Source organism: Pleurodeles waltl, chromosome 10 (assembly GCF_031143425.1).
Source record: "Pleurodeles waltl isolate 20211129_DDA chromosome 10, aPleWal1.hap1.20221129, whole genome shotgun sequence".
Taxonomy (NCBI): Eukaryota; Metazoa; Chordata; class Amphibia; order Caudata; family Salamandridae; genus Pleurodeles; species Pleurodeles waltl.
The window spans coordinates 410,861,755-410,874,855 of record NC_090449.1 but is presented as its reverse complement, the minus strand read 5'-3'; positions in this window follow the sequence as shown (position 1 = coordinate 410,874,855).

The window sequence follows — 13,101 nt, the reverse complement described above, 5'->3', positions numbered from 1 at the left end:
ACTACCTTTCCCGGGGTTTCACTGCAGCTGCTGCTGCTGCCAACCCCTCAGACAGGTTTCTGCCCTCCTGGGGTCCAGCCAGGCCTGGCCCAGGAAGGCAGTACAAAGGACTTCCTCAGAGAGAGGGTGTTACACCCTCTCCCTTTGGAAAAAGGTGTCAGGGCTGGGGAGGAATAGCCTCCCCCAGCCTCTGGAAATGCTTGGATGGGCACGGATGCTGCCCATCTCTGCATAAGCCAGTCTACACCGGTTTAGGGATCCCCCAGCCCTGCTCTGGCGTGAAACTGGACAAAGGAAAGGGGAGTGACCACTCCCCTGACCTGCACCTCCAACGGGAGGTGCCCAGAGCTCCTCCAGTGTGCTCCAGACCTCTGCCATCTTGGAAACAGAGGTGTTGCTGGCACACTGGACTGCTCTGAGTGGCCAGTGCCATCAGGTGACGTCAGAGACTCCTTCTGATAGGCTCTTACCTGTGTTGCTAGCCCATCCTCCTTCCTAGGTAGCCAAACCTCCTTTTCTGGGTATTTAGGGTCTCTGCTTTGGGGAATTCTTCAGATACCGAATGCAAGAGCTCATCAGAGTTCCTCTGCATCTCCACCTTCATCTTCTGCCAAAGGATCGACCGCTGACTGCTCAGGACACCTGCAAAACCGCAACAAAGTAGCAAAGACAACTACTGCAACCTTGTATCGCTTCATCCTGCTGGCTTTCTCGACTGTTTCCTGGGGGTGCATGCTCTGGGGGTAGCCTGCCTCCTCTCTGCACCAGGAGCTCTGAAGAAATCTCCTGTGGGACTGTAGTGTGGTCAGTTTTATGTATCCTTTGCGTGTTAGCTTCAGGCGTTAGGCCTTTGTGCACTTTGCCCTGGATGTCTTTTATTCCTTTGCTCGCAGCATAGAGCCTCTGTGCACTTTGCTTTAAATGCTTTTTATTCAGCTTCGTACTGTTATTTTTCAATTAGCCAGTTCTACGGTCTTGTTTTATTTTTTATATCACACTGTTTAGCCTACTTCAGCACTGGAGTTTTCAATAACACATTCTTGTTCACTCTGTGCTTCAGTCAAGGATACAGTCTGGTACATTGCCGATAGAAGTGGTAGGAGTTTAGTCTTTGGCATTCTTGCGTAGGGACATTTTGTGATCACACTGACATGTTAGTTATAAAAACACTTCCTTGTCCTAATACACGCAAGAGGGAGATTCCGACCAGGGAACCACAACTAGACGCTGACTGCCTCATTGCAGATGCTGAACCAGATCACAGGCCTTTGCTCAGGTATGAGGGTTGATGGCTTCCCGGGGAATCTGAAAGGCAAGTTAGTAGCTTAACATGCTGTGCTCGAAATATAACCTATTGAGAGAGAATAGAATCTATTAACACCATGATAGCGTTGTTTTTATGTTTCACTCTCATAGTGACTATTTCAATCCTACTGTGTTGTATGGTTCTGGTTATTGCGGCTCACGTCTTATTATCTAAAATGCAGTTGTTTTATTAAAAACAAGCTATAAAACTTAAACTGCCTTTGTCATTTGTATATGAGATCATACTGTAAATGAGAGAGCTGTTTGGGACCTGAGTGACCACGACTTCCCTGAGAAGTTCCCAAGATGTCATGCGCTCGGCTGCCCAATCAGCTCTTCCCCACGGGAGAGATGAGGCACTGCTAGTTAGCCGGAGCAAAACCGGATTTAGAGTAGCAGAGGTCCTTCCAAGTGGGTCAGACTCAGTCCGCCACACTAGGAACGACCCTGCTACTTAGGAATCCAGTAGTCTCATTTAGGATAATGAGAGCCCACGTGTCATGGCGCCGCCAACGATTGGTCAGGCTCTAATTTTTGGGTCCGGCTGACTCTCTCGGTCTCATATATATATTGACTCCTCGGTTCTGTTAATGGAGATGTCCGTGGTACTGAGGATTTCCGCCACCGCAGTATAGGTAGATCCTATTATTTTGTGGTTGGTTGTTCAAGCTTGAACTCTGAAAGGAAAACCCCGTTATTGGTGTGCCTTCTCTGAACTAGCGCTGTTTTCATAATGGCGAATCCCCAAGTAGTGAACATCGCACTTAACATGTGACACCCGCTCACAGGACATCTGATAGCACATGGTCTGACGAACCAGGGGGGTCCAGTCACGTTTGTGGTGGATGCCCATGCAGCCTATAGAACAGAGCTTTTTTATTCTTGGGTCGTATTTCCGGCAGTTGATGGGGCATCACACACTTTTCATGTGTACACTGTTGCAAATGCCCCGGACAATACAGGGCATATGCATACCTTTAGCTTATCTAAAACATCATAATTGGCTTGATGGCGCCCTCCCACACACCATAGCACAAGTTAGGTTAGGTCCACTAAGTAATGATGGTCCTACCTGGCCTTTATTGGCTACATATACACCACATCCTGCGGTTGCTCAATTGGCAGTGGCTGAAGTTTGTCGTTTATATACAGACTTAACGGCTACATATAGATGATTAGTTCAATTTGTAATGCAGACACTAAATACAAACGCAGCGCGTGCTGCTCCGGCGCAACCGCATGCAGTGGTTCCGGGTATCAATCCGGCCACTGTACACTCAGTTATGGGTAAAGTGCCGACAAAACGGGAGGAAACTCCATTTTGGCTGGTGCAAAAAATTAATACGCTGGAAGCAGTATTTCCCCATTCGGGACCTCAGGATAAACATAGAATATTGATGATGTGTTTACCGTTTGGTATGGTTCCTACTGTGGACCATTGTAATACATGGGGCACGGTGTTTGCCGCGCTCTACACTACAGCACACGGTACACTGACATTGGCTAATTTACCAGAAGTGCTTAAACAAATTCAAGATGAATATGGGGCTGCCCCAGCCTTAGATCTAGGGATGCAACTGATTGGCAATTTTGCCACGGTTTCTTCCATCATACTAAGTAATCTAAAAGGGGAGGCAGTGGCACTAGCTGTGCGTATGCATTTTCGAGACGTCCCGCAACTTAATCAGGAGCGGGAGTTGCCGAGAATAATAGCGGAAACATATTCGAGTATCGGTCGTGATAGCCTAGGGGCTAGACCGCAAAAACCACAGTTTCTGGGTAAGAGTAGTAAGGATAATACTAAACAACAGCAACCTGAGGGTACTAAAAAGTGCTGGGAGTAAAAACAACAAACACCTAAAAAAGAAAGGGGAGAATCTCTGCAACCGAGGACCCCACAGAGTAGGTATAATCTCGGAAATAGGGATAGTTTGAAGACGCCTGATAGATATCAATATACTGATACACACCAATCTCGTTCCTTTCAGGACTCATCGGAAAAGAGTAATGAGAGAGGTGGGCGGTGAGAGCGGAGAACAGAGTACGTGAAACCGAGACAGGAATCACAACGCTCAATGGAGGTTTCTGTCAAGAAAGAAGAGAAACCGACCCAACAAAAGCAGCAGTTTAAAAAGAAGAAAGTGGCAGCAGTCTCAGTTAGACATGTCACACAAGAAGAGAGTTCTCTTGAAGAACAAGACATGGGCGTTAGCACTGTTAGACAGCGCGGCAGAGGTCACAATAGTTCAGCGGAATCTTCTAGAGCATCTGGAGGTGAAAGCAACTGATGACTTCATACAAGTCGAAACAGCAGATATGCATGTCTCTGATCCCAATAGAGTATATACAGTAACCTTACAGTTAGAAGGGGACATTGAGCGCACAATAAACGCCATCTTTTGGGATCGTGTAGTAAAATTGTATGACATTCTGCTGGCTGAACAAGATTGGCCCCCAGACTTTGTTCGCGACTATCCAGTTGGGGAGGAGGTTATTACACCTTTGTTCTCACCGCTTGTTCCGGGAGAACTCGCAGAGTCCTATAGCATTACATGGGCTCTGGCACAAGCACCCGCCTTAGATAGATATCATGTGGGGTGGGATAGGGATTCACCTTATCATGTAATTCCGGTGAAGGGCGAGCCTCAGCCGCAACTGCAATATCCTATAAAATTTTAAGCAAGGGCATCGGTAAGGTAAAGCTAAACCGGACCATTCTTATAGGATAGTGGTGAATTAAAGATATTTAAATGGACATACACGCACATATGCAATACAAAATTCACACAGCGCAGCGCTCATGAATAATATTGTGCGTAAGAAATACAAAACAACTTTAGATATCTCGAATGGTTTCTTCTGCCAAAATATAGCGCCCGAAAGTAGGGATATTACAAGCTTTAGTGCGTTTGGCTCTCAGAAAAAATGTTGTTGTTTGCCTCAGTGGTATAAGAATAGCCCAGGACTGTTTTCGGCTCGTGTGACTGAAATTTTGCACAAGTTGGACCCTGAAGCTTTGTCATATGTCAATGATATATATCTGACAGATGACGAGTTACTACAACATTTAAGACGGGTATCCCGCATTGGTGTGGGATTTGGCGAAATAGGCTACAAATTAAATTTACAAAAATCCAAAAATTGCCTTCCTCAGCGTCATTTTCCTGGGATATGAGCTGTCGAATGAGGGCAAGAGCTTAGCGCCACACTTTTTGGAAAAATGTGCACAGTTGCAACCTCCTAATACGATTCGAAAACTCCAGTCTAAATTTCTAAATTTTGGCAGAACTTACATTCCTGATTATGCTACACGCATAAAGCCATTATACGAGTTGATTCGCCCAAATTTTTTGAGTAGATTTTGGACGATTGAGCATACACATAGGGCCTCATTCTGACCCTGGCGGACGGCGGAGGCCGTCCGCCAGGGTACCGCCGCTGAATGACCGCACCGCGGTCAAAAGACCGCGGCGGCCATTCAGACATTTCCTCTGGGCCGGCGGGCGCTCTCCAAAAGAGCGCCCGCCGGCCCAGAGGAAATGCCCCTGCAACGAGGACGCCGGCTCAGAATTGAGCCGGCGTAGTTGCAGGGGTGCGACGGGTGCAGTTGCACCCGTCGCGTATTTCAGTGTCTGCTTAGCAGACACTGAAATACTTTTCGGGGCCCTCTTACGGGGGCCCCTGCCGTGCCCATGCCATTGGCATGGGCACGTCAGGGGCCCCCAGGGGCCCCGCGGCACCCCCTACCGCCATCCTGTTCCTGGCGGGCGAACCGCCAGGAACAGGAAGGCGGTAGGGGGTGTCAGAATCCCCCATGGCGGCGCAGCAAGCTGCGCCGCCATGGGGGATTCTAAGGGCAGCGGTAAACCGGCGGGAGACCGCCGGTTTGCCTCTTCTGACCGCGGCCGAACCGCCGCGGTCAGAATGCCCTGCGGGGCACCGCCGGCCTGTCGGCGGTGCTCCCGCCGACCCTGGCCCCGGCGGTCTTAGACCGCCGGGGTCAGAATGACCCCCATAGTCTTCGAGATTTGCAAACTGATCTCTTAGCGGTAAAGTATTTACACACACGGGACAATAAGACACCTCTGGTCATCAGGGTTATAGCTGGGGCGGTTGGGTTTACATATGTCACCTTTAATGAGGGTGAGACAGTCCCGATAGCATACAAGTCCCACTTGTAATCTGCTGCAGAACAACGTTTTGCACAGACTGAGAAAATTCTCACTGCTGTACAGATGGCTGTGATTAAAGAATGACCTCTTGCCCAGAGCCAACGCATTATTGTCGTTTCCCCGATTCCAGCCTTAGAGGCTGTTACAAAAGTGAGTGTTCCTAATTCAAAAGCTTTACACCCACGATGGATACAATGGGCAACTTCTTTGACAGCCACTGATGTAGATTACATAATTGACCCTAAACTGCAGACTCAAGAATTTCTTCAATATGAAATGGAGTACCCAGTTCCCGCTGGCAGATTGCCTATTGACCAATATCAGGTGGTCATGTACACCGATGGCTCTGCGCAACCAGCGGTTGGGACTAAACAACAGTATTCTGCTGCATGTGCGGTGGTGAGCGGCCATATGGAGGGGGAGAAGTTCTGCCCCCAACATACTTATACACAGACCTTGGGAGACTGTACGGCACAGTTTGCTGAGCTGAAAGCTCTGTTGTTAGCATTGGAACATGCGGATCCGGCAATATTCACATTGCTGGTTTGTGATTCCTATTACTGTGTTCAGTCTTTCAATTAATATTTACATTACTGGAGGTTGAATGGGTTCAGAGATTCCAAGGGTAACACCATAAAACACAGATTGCTGTGGGGGAAGGTTGCGGATCTGAAGGAAACGCTTCCTAAAGTCCATGTTGTGCATACACTTGGACACCAGCGCGTTGGAATACACGTTGCTGGGAATACTTTGGCTGATGAAGCCGCGAAGTCGGCAGTGGCAGTTGCCACTGTGGCCGCAGTAACTTGTTCGAGTTCCAAACCAGACACAGAGATTTTGGCTGCCATAAAGGCTACGGCTGATGGCACGCCATATCCTAAAGGATTCCCTTCTAAATATGATTACTGCATGGGTGGTATGCTGAACGCTGTGGTAAAAATCCCAGGCGTTGGTGTACGTGAGATGCCCAATAAAATCGAGCGACCTCGATTAATTACTGCAGCACATGAGGGGGCGGCATCTGCACATGCAGGCGTGGCTGCCACAATTTCACTCTTACAGGCTCGTTATTGGGGGCCTGGTCTTTATAAGGAGACAAAGCAGTATGTCCTTTGTTGTGACATCTGTCAACAAATTAAAGTTTCCACGGCTAGACGCACGCAGCAGACACCCCTTTTGATATCGAATAAACCTTTACAGTGTGTGTACTTGGATCATTGTGGTCCGCTGACACCAGATAGTGCATACAAATATATATTGGTAGCTGTAGATTCGTGCTCCAGATTTGTGTGGGTCAGGCCACAGCACTCGGCTGACACTCGAACTGTTATTAAAGATTTGCGCATCTTTGTCGATACATATGCAGTTGCAGCTTTTCATTCGGACCAGGGCCCACACCATGGCTTCGTTGGGGGTCCAGCTCCAGTTCTCGTCTCCATTTCATCCAGAGGGAAATTCTGTTGTGGAGCGTTTAAATCGCGATTTAAAGCAATCCTTAACAACCAGAGTTATAGGTACGGGTCGTAGTTGGCTAACCCACCTGTATGGAGTACAGAGAGCACTTAATAACTTGCCAAGAAGGTCCCTGGGGGGTCGTACTTCATATGAGTGCCTGTTTGGAACACAAATGTTTGTTCCATATCTAGATGGTCCTGGTGTGGAGGCGGCAGAGACGCCCTTTGACATAAATGATCGTGTCACTGTTTTGCAGGATTTACAACAATTCTGTGAAGATAACTCTTCTGCATGTGCTGCCTCCACAGGAATTAAGGATGAACCAGTGACGCCTACTGGTTGGATTCCCAGAATTGGGGACTTGTGCGGGAAAAGGTCTCAGCGAAAAAAGAATTTGTCCCTTCATATCGAGTGCCAGTCCCTGTACTAGAGATCCACGGCACAAGAACTGTGATTTTGCCACCGCTGCAAGGGGCCAAAGGAAATCGCTTTGTTTCCATCAACAATGTCAAGTTACAACATGTGGCCGATTCTGCACAGCAGACCAAGAGGAACGCCCAGTAGTTCCCGAATCCCTCTCACTACTGGGGAAGATGTTCCGCTGCAGGTGATTTCCACCGACACTGTTTCCTCTCCGAGCTTGGGGAGGGTGGAGGATGATCTTGCGATTGTTCCACTAACGATGAACAATATGGATTCTTATGATCAAGTAGCTGTGACTACTGGTGTTGCTGATGGTGTTATCTACAGTGTACCACGACGAGAGATACAATCTGCTTCTTTGTTTACGGTTGCACCTTTTGCGAGAACTGCCTCTGGTTGCTTTAATAACAATGATGATACAGTGTCGGATTCTTCGTCCTCTTCAACACCAGCCCTGGGTCCACGTAAACTGCTGCATTGGCTCAAAAATACCTTTTTTTTTTTTCCTTGGAACTATCTGTGGCTTTTCATGACTGTGATGGCTTTTTTCCTATGGCTGGGGTTTGTTGTTACCTTTTTTCTGGTGATACATGGTCATTTTCTTCCTGAACGATCTGAGATTGAGCACGTGGAGAAGGTGTTGAAACTGCATTTTTCATCACATATGGTTCAAAGAGACCTGTCCTTTGTGAACATTTCTGCTGTACCAATTCAGGGTGGGATTGTGTGGGATAGAGTAATGTTTGATATATATGGTCCCACGGAAATAATTCAAATACTGTATGTTCTCAAATTATCAATGAATGATATAGTAATACCAGGCATTGTATCTGATGATTGGGATGTGAAGACAGTTGATTCTATGTTGACAGAATTGCAGTATTATACTGTCTATGAAAATGAGGATGCTTACCAGTTTAGAGATAATTATGGTGACATGTTTTGTTACAATTATTATGGACACCACTTTATTCATAAAGCTAGTAGCCCTAAATAGTGAGCTTACAGACTGGGTCCAGAATGGTACGCTTAACACTTCATTGACACGTCCAGGCGGGTGGTTATTGTGGCCCATAGACACTAATGGGTGTCATCAGCATTTTGTCACCTCTTCGGGGGGGTTCAGGACTAGTAGGGCAGACCCTCGCTACATATCACCAGAACATGCTGATATCATTACTACATATAGCGTGGGGAAACTTTGTCAACAATGGTTGAAGTCATCCACGCTGGATGCAGTTAAGACACATCTCATGTTACTGTCTAATCATACTGACTTGCAAGATTTTTTGTCAGGTCCAAGAGTGCCCCCGAAAAAAAAAATTCTGTATGAAGTGTACAATGATATATGGAAACTTTTACAACAGGAGGCGGCGGCCCGGTTGAGGCAGATAGATCAAGAGAATTTGAAACAAGCATTATCTGTTGTGGATAATGGAATGCATACCCTGTCTGACCGTGTATATATGATTGATAACATTGTTTCCTCTGCTATAGACATTATTAGATCGGATATGTCTTCTTTATATCATGGGCAGAGTCAAACGTGGTCCATTATGCAGTTGGGTTAGACTCTACAGACATTAAAGGCAGGTCACGTTCCGTGGCAGCATATCCGAGCCAGGGAGATATTTTTTTCCTTTAATTTGACATGTCAACAACAGCTAATGGCTAAAAAGGAAGCGACATATGTTATGTTAAATATTGAAAAGTTGGAGAAGTTGCCTTTTACTGTGGCTGAGATTCCGTCAGCTGAGTGGTTGATACACGGGGTTACAAATTTGCCTATTTCCACTCTGCAATTCACTTCTTGTTTGAAGCATATTCCGGTGGGCAGATATGAGAAATTGGGAGACAGTTACATACATGAAGTGTGGGAGCTTCCCTTTTTATACAGATGTTTTAATGGTATGAGGGAGGTTTTTCTTAGCGGTAGTGAATGCGAAACTTCTGTCAGCCATTCGATGGTTTGTAAGCAGCTGTCTTTGCATGGGGCGTGTAATGCCTCGGTTGCGAACTTGGCTTGCTATCTAAAGGGAGTTCCAGTCCCCGTGATTAAAACACTTTCCAGGTGCTTTCAAACGGCAGCTACGTCCTTCTTAACAGTGAGGCCTGTTGTGGTATGCGTGCCGGAATAGTTTACGTGGTTGTTGTCACCAAGGCCGTTACGTGCTGCGGGAATGTGTTGTTTCCCCCCACTCAATTTAGGGAGGTAGCGGACATCTGGCCTCACATTGCTACTTCCAAGGTGAATTTCGACAAGTTGAGTCGACTGAAGGCTCTATTGTTTCAAAAGCATGTGCCCCTTACATCTGCACGCGAGACCTACGCACTTCAGGTGGCGAGGTCATCAGCAGAAATACAGTCCCTATTAAATACTAACTTTCCGAGCCACTTTGGTGAACTCGTGGGACGTATATTTAATGCGTCCAGCACTGCTGGAATTGCACATTTTTTCAAAGCCGTTGGTGTTGGTTTTGCTCATACCTTCTCTTCCATATTCGGTTTGATACCTTTGGCTATTCATTCTATTTTCGGAAGCATTTTTGGGGGATTTACGATTAATTTGGCTTTATTGGCTGGTGTTTTGCTGTTGCTGTTGTTCTTCCGCAATGGCTGTCCCACCGCAACGAGATCCAAAATTGCCGCTCCCGTCAGCGCAGCTGTGTCGTGAACGCATGATGCAGCATTTTGGAGCAACACTCCTGGGACAGTTGGAGTGTGACTGGTCTCTGTCATTTCGACCAGTTTTGGATTGTGTGCAACCCGTGTTTCGGTGCCTTTGGTGCTCGTTTGAACATGCACTGGCTCTCTGTCTCTCACTACAGCGCCCCCCAGTGGTTTGTGCTGATCTGTTGATGTTCCCGATTAGGGCTCATTCCCAGACTTGTGCACTGCGGTTGCGTTTGCTTCGTGAGGCAGTTTACGAGATTCCCTTCCTGGAGGAAGATGGTATTGTCTCATTCATAGGCCCTGCACAGGGTGCCGCCTAGGATGGTTCTGGGGCTTTGGAACACACCTGCTCTATGATAGTATTTGGCGTGGATTTTCCATTGTTGACATCTGTCGCAATGGAGGATCTCCTGCTTTCCGTGGCTTCCATTTAAAATTGGATTTGTTTTTTTTTACAAATTGACATTGTAGCGATTTGGCTTCCCGTCACATGCTTACAAATTTAAATTTAGTTTTATGCTTTGGTATCCTCTGGACTTGTCGAAATGTATTTTGTATATTTTTACATCTGGGGCATATATTGTTATTTTCGTTTTGATTAGAACCACTTGCTAACGACAAGGGGAGGGTGTAGTGTGGTCAGTTTTATGTATCCTTTGCGTGTTAGCTTCAGGCGTTAGGCCTTTGTGCACTTTGCCCTGGATGTCTTTTATTCCTTTGCTCGCAGCATAGAGCCTCTGTGCACTTTGCTCTAAATGCTTTTTATTCAGCTTCGTACTGTTATTTTTCAAATAGCCAGTTCTACGGTCTTGTTTTATTTTTTATATCACACTGTTTAGCCTACTTCAGCACTGGAGTTTTCAATAACACATTCTTGTTCACTCTGTGCTTCAGTCAAGGATACAGTCTGGTACATTGCCGATAGACGTGGTAGGAGTTTAGTCTTTGGCATTCTTGCGTAGGGACATTTTGTGATCACACTGACATGTTAGTTATAAAAACACTTCCTTGTCCTAATACACGCAAGAGGGAGATTCCGACCAGGGAACCACAACTAGACGCTGACTGCCTCATTGCAGATGATGAACCAGATCACAGGTCTTTGCTCAGGTATGAGGGTAGATGGCTTCCCAGGGAATCTGAAAGGCAAGTTAATAGCTTAACATGCTGTGCTCGAAATATAACCTATTGAGAGAGAATAGAATCTATTAACACCATGATAGCGTTGTTTTTATGTTTCACTCTGATAGTGACTATTTCAATCCTACTGTGTTGTATAGTTCTGGTTATTGCGTCTCACGCCTTATTATCTAAAATGCAGTCGTTTTATTAAAAACAAGCTATAAAACTTAAACTGCCTTTGTCATTTGTATATGAGATCATACTGTAAATGAGAGAGCTGTTTGGGACCTGAGTGACCACGACTTCCCTGAGACGTTCCCAAAATGTCATGCGCTCGGCTGCCCAATCATCTCTTCCCCACGGGAGAGATGAGGCACTGCTAGTTAGCCGGAGCAAAACCAGATTTAGAGTGGCAGAGGTCCTTCCAAGTGGGTCAGACTCAGTCCCCCACACTAGGAACGACCCTGCTACTTAGGAATCCAGTAGTCTCATTTAGGATAATGAGAGCCCACGCGACAGGACGACGGAATCCTCCCCCTGCAACCGCAGGCAACAAAAGACTGCATCACCGGTCCTCTGGGTCCCCTCTCAGCACGACGAGCGTGGTCCCTGGAACTCAGCAACTCTGTCCAAGTGACTCCTACAGTCCAGTGACTCTTCAGTCCAAGGTGGAGGTAAGTCCTTGCCTCCCCACGCTAGACTGCATTTCTGGGTACCGCATGATTTGTAGCTGCTCCGGCTCCTGTGCACTCTTCCAGGATTTCCTTCGTGCACAGCCAAGCCTGGGTCCCCAACACTCTAACCTGCAGTGGACAACCTTCTGAGTTGTCCTCCAGCGTCGTGGGACTCCCTTTTCTGACTTCGGGTGGACTCCGGTTCACTTTCCTTCCAAGTGCCTGTTCCGGTACTTTTGCGGGTGCTGCCTGCTTCTATGAGGGCTCTCTGACTTGCTGGGTGCCCCCTCTGTCTCCTCATCCAAGTGGCGACATCCTGGTCCCTCCTGGGCCACAGCAGCATCCAAAAACCCTAACCGTGACCCTTGCAGCTAGCAAGGCTTGTTTGCGGTCTTTCTGCGTGGGACATCCATCCTCCAAAGGGGAAGTTTCTAGCCCTCTTCTTTCTTGCAGAATCCACAGCTTCTACCACCCAGTGGCAGCTTCTTTGCACCCTCAGCTGGCATTTCCTGGGCATCTGCCCACTCTCGACATTGTTGCGACTCTTGGACTTGGTCCCCTTGTTCCACAGGTACTCAGGTCCGGAAATCCACTTTGGTTGCTTTGCTGGTGTTGGTCTTCCTTGCAGAAACCCCCTATCACGACTTCTGTGCTCTCTGGGGGTTATAGGTACACTTTACACCTACTTTTCAGGGTCTTGGGGTGGGATATTTTTCTAACCCTCACTGTTTTCTTACAGGCCCAGCGACCCTCTACAAGCTCACATAGGTTTGGGGTCCATTTGTGGTTCGCATTCCACTTTTGGAGTATATGGTTTGTGTTGACCCCTATACCTATGTGCTTCTATTGCAATCTACTGTAACTTTACATTGCTTGCATTACTTCCATTTGCTACTACTGCATATTTTTGGTATTGTGTACATATATCTTGTGTATATTTGGCATCCTCATACTGAGGGTACTCACTGAGATACTTTTGGCATATTGTCATAAAAATAAAGTACCTTTATTTTTAGTATATCTGTGTATTGTGTTTTCTTATGATATTGTGCATATGACACCAGTGGTATAGTAGGAGCTTTGCATGTCTCCTAGTTCAGCCTAAGCTGCTCTGCTATAGCTACCTTCTATCAGCCTAAGCTGCTAGAAACACCTCTTCTACACTAATAAGGGATAACTGGACCTGGTACAGAGTGTAAGTACCCCTTGGTACCCACTACAAGCCAGGCCAGCCTCCTACAGTGGGTACCTTGGGTACTTACACCTTACACCAGGTC